The sequence below is a fragment of the Oncorhynchus nerka genome, linkage group LG9a, assembly GCF_034236695.1.
Source record: "Oncorhynchus nerka isolate Pitt River linkage group LG9a, Oner_Uvic_2.0, whole genome shotgun sequence".
NCBI lineage: Eukaryota > Metazoa > Chordata > Actinopteri > Salmoniformes > Salmonidae > Oncorhynchus > Oncorhynchus nerka.
In genome coordinates this window covers 20,452,613-20,457,291 of record NC_088404.1, presented here as the reverse complement: position 1 = coordinate 20,457,291, position 4,679 = coordinate 20,452,613, and the positions used below count along the sequence as shown (strand labels likewise).

The following is a 4,679-nucleotide window of genomic DNA, read 5'->3' as shown; positions in this document are numbered from 1 at the left end:
AATGTCCGTTCTGCCTACCCACCCCCCACTATTGTCCTCGCATTACAGCGCGTCCTATCGTTTCCTGCAGAGCAAGTGATGGAACAAGCAAAATACAAACACAGACATTGTGGTAAATCAATCGTTCAAGGTTTTTTGTTATTAAATGCTCAGTCGTGGATATTCAGTGTGATGAAGGATACCTTCAATGTTAAGTCTTCAAGTAGAGCTTTGATCATCTGACACTTTGTCTTTTTGTTACAGTCTACATCATTCTTGTATGTTCTTTATCCCTAAAGCAAAAACGTTAATATTCTGCTATGACTCATGCTTTCTCCAATAGTTTATTCTTTAGAACCCAGTTTGTAATCTTTGTCAAATGTTGGTACCTTATTGCTGTGTTTAAAGCCTCTTGACAAGGCCTTCAATTAAATGTTTTTGTTCTCAATGGACTTACATGGATCAAGAATGGTTAACAAATATAAAAACCCCACAACTCTATTCCCTCTGAGTTGCACAGTAATCCCAGCATTGATTTGTCACTTTGTAAAGCACCATGTCTGACCTTTAGTCTCTAAGCTAATTAGGGGAAAGGACAGTAAATGTCAGCTGGTTGTAAAATAAGTAAATTAGCAAATTAAGGCCTTTTTCATGTACCCTAGCTATTCAACATGTAAGATATCAAAGAAATAACTTTTATAAAGGTATTAACTTCAAAAATGTCATACATTTCTAGGAAAATATGCTTTTCATTCTCCAGCCTCTGCTATATGTTTTTTTCTTTTTTTCTTCCATGAACCATACTTTCCTAAAGGTCTACATTCTACTTTATCGAGAAGCCTTGGTTATCAGTGCTAACTAGAGATTCTGGGTTCGAGTCCAGCCAGCCGCGACCGGGAGACCCATGGGGCGGCACATAATTATCCCAAATTCGTTTAGGTTAGGGGAGGGTTTGGCCGGCAGGGATGTCCTTGTCCCATCGCGCACTAGTGACTCCTGTGGCGGGCCGGGCACAGTGCACGCAAACACGGTTGCCAGATGCACAGTGTTTCATCTGACACATTGGTGCGGCTGGCTTTCGGGTTAGGTGGGCATTGTGTCAAGAAGCAGTACGGCTTGGTAGGTTGTATTTCGGAGGACGAGTTCCCGCACTGACTGACTGTGTGGAGGCTCATTGATTTAACATTACGTTAGCCTACATGATACACTAGTAAAGTAATAAAATATATAGCTGTCATCTATATTAGCCATGACTTAATGTTATTTGTGAAGCTTCAAATGTCGAACAAAGTTGGAAATTGTTGCGCCTCCGTCTGTAATTTTCTTAATAGCATCATTTTTAATATTTGGGCTTGAGGAGGGTATCAAGTCAGGTCGAGTCATAAGGCTCAAGTCCAAGTCAAGTCACGAGTCATTGGTGTTCAAATCGAGTTGCAAGTCATCATATTTGTGACTCGAGTCCACACCTCTGGTACATGGAACGCAAAAGGGTTCTATCTGGAACCAAAAAGTGTTTTACTTGGAACCAAAAGGGGTTTTCCTATGGGTACAGCCGAATAACCATTGTAGAACCCTTTTTTCTAAGTGTTCCTGCCGTCGTCTAATGGTGCCGTGCTAACAGTAAATTCACTGATCATTATGATGTGATTAATCAGAGGTCCCTGGAGCCTTTGGCATGTGCGTTTGTTCATTAGGGAGGATTTTCTGAAGGATTAGCTTCTCCCAGCTGCCTTACAGGAACAAAGGGGATCTGTTCCCCCTCACTGTGGATATGTCAATCAGTCGATGCTGTGATGGAGAGGCTACTCTCAAAGTTTGGCCAAGTTCTTCAAGGTCTTAAGCCATTATGACAACAAACAGCACCAAACACTGATACAGTGATTCAGTTGATGTTGATAACAGATGTATACACTCTTACAAAAAAAGAGTTCCAAAAGGGTTCTTCGGCTGTCCCCATAGGAGAATCCTTTTTGATTCTACATGGAACCCAAAAGAGATCTACCTGGAACCAAAAGGGTTCAACCTCAAAAAAAAGGGTCCTTCAAAGGGTTATCCTATGGAGACAGCCGAAGAAACCCTTTTAGGAGTGTAAGAAGTGGATAGGGTTTTTGATGATCAGGCCAAAGAGATGAGATGAGACGAGAGCTTAGTCCTAAACAAGGCAGCCTTTTAAACTCTTGGCATTTGGGTTCAGGAAGTGAGTGAAAGAAAAGACAAGCTTCATTGGTATGTAGAATATATACAGAGTACTATCACTGGTGCCTTGTCCTTGGAATCTTCAGCTGTTTACTGATAGACTGCAATGGTAGTGGATACAAACACCTGTATCTCCAACAGGAAATAACTTGAGATTCTTTATATTGTATTTTTGATGAGCAATTTGGACTGTACATTTTGAAAGACTATTTCGATGTCTCTATGCCCAGCTGTTTATTGTTCCCTCCAATAGTACAGCTGCCGAGCAGCAACAGTTGTGGCTACATGCTGAGGGAAAAAGTGGATAGCTTTTCCATTCCCCATATGAGTCTGCTTGCTTGTCGTCTATGGCAACTAACAGACTGAAGAAAAAAGACCTGTAGCTCTCGTCCAGTCTCCTTGTTGCTCTCACATAAACAATGGATGTCTCTCAGAGGCAGTAGAAATCAGAGGGGGAATAAAGTATTAGACACACATGGTGATTGCTCCTCTCTCATCATGGAATGAAGACTAATCAGTGTAGTACAGAGGCCTCTCTATGTCTCTGCCCCCCACTGACGTGTATTCATGGATGCCAAGGGAAGCCAGGCTTCCCCAAAAAACAAACAAAAATATATACACAATTTATCTTCTCTGCGTTTCAATTCGCAAGAGGCTGAATATACTGTATCTCAACGGATATACAGTGCCCCTCTGTAAAACAGCAAAACAGTGCAATTTGCAAATAAATTAATTACAAATCCTACAATGTGATTTTCTGGATTTGTTTTTCTAATTTTTGTCTGTCATAGTTGAAGTGTACCTATGATGATAATTACAGGCCTCTCTCATCTTTTTAAGTGGGAGAACATGCACAATTGGTGGCTGACTTTACTTTTTTGCCCCACTGTATACACCTCTTCTGAAAGGCCCCAGATTCTGCAACACCACTAAACAAGGGGCACCAGCAAGCAAGCGGCACCATGAAGACCAAGGAGCTCTCCAAACAAGTCAGGGACAAAATTGTGGAGAAGTACAGATCAGGGTTGGGTTATAAAAAGCATTCCAAAACTTTGAACATCCCATGGAGCACCATTAAATATATTATTTAAAAAATGGAAAGAATATGGCACCACAACAAACCTGCCAGAGTGGGCCGCCCACCAAAACTCATGGACCAGGCAAGGAGGGAATTAATCAGAGAGGCAAAAGAGATCAAAGATAACCATTAAGTAGCTGCAAAGCTCCACAGCAGAGATTGGAGTATCTGTCCAAAGGACCACTTTAAGCCTTACACTCCACAGAGCTGGGCTTTACAGAAGAGTGGCCAGAAAAAAGCCATTGCTTAAAGAAAAAAATAAGGTGTTAAAATATGGTGTTCGCCAAAAGGCATGTGAGAGACTCCCCAAACATATGGAAGAAGGTTCTCTGGTCAGATGAGACTAAAATTGAGCTTTTTGACCATCATGTCAAAAATGTCTGGCGCAAACCCAACACCTCTCATCACCCCACAGTGAAGCATGGTGGTGGCAGCATCAAGCTGTGGGGATGTTTTCATTGGCAGGGACTGGTAAAATGGTCAGAATTGAAGGAATGATGGATGGTACTAAATACAGAGAAATTCTTGAGGGAAACCTGTTTCAGTCTTCCAGAGATTTGAGACTGGGACAGAGGTTCACCTTCCAGCAGGATAATAACCCTAAGCATACTGCTAAAGCAACACTTGAGTGGTTTAAGGGGAAACATTTAAATGTCTTGGAAAGGCCTAGACACACCCAATGCCTAGATGTCAGCTAAGGATTTTGATCTAAGTAATCACATTGACACAATGTTGACTTAAAGTTAGCTGTACACCAGCGGAACCCATCTAACTTGAAGGAGGTGGAGCAGTTTTGCCTTGAAGAATGGGCAAAAATCCCTGTGGCTAGATGTGCCAAGCTTATAGAGACATATTCCAAGAGACTTACAGCTGTAATTGCTGCAAAAGGTGGCTCTACAAAGTATTGAATTGGGGGGGTGAATAGTTATGCACGCTGAAGTTTTCAGTTGTTTTATAAATCAAATGATACAAACCACCCAAAAATTGTTTCTAATTCTAGGTTGTAAGGCAACAAAATAGGACAAATGCTACAGCCACTGTAGCTAAATGTACTTTATAAAGCTAATGTTAATTAGCTGACATTGACCATGAAAGGAAATTTGGCTAGCAAGCAAGCATTTTAGCCAGGTAGCCTAAGACAACAAAAACTAAGTGTGTACTGTATGACGGTCATAGACCATTTTGTCAACACGAAAGACAGGAGGATGGCATTGGCGTGTCTCCACAAGTAGGCTGAGTCAACATGTTTAATTCTACTTGCACTAACACGCACGCACACACACTCCACACACACACACGCACACATTCCAGACACACTACACACACACACACACACTAGACACACACACACACACACACTCACACACACACACACACACACACACACACACACACACACACACACACACACACACGCACACATTCC

The 4,679-nt window shown here is 41.7% G+C and overlaps 1 long non-coding RNA gene across 1 annotated transcript in view; it reads left to right on the top strand.

The window, feature by feature from the left end:
• Window positions 1-4,679, top strand: part of LOC115115361 (uncharacterized) — a 109,351-nt gene that overhangs the window by 92,963 nt on the left and 11,709 nt on the right. The gene's annotated exons all lie outside the window — the stretch shown is intronic.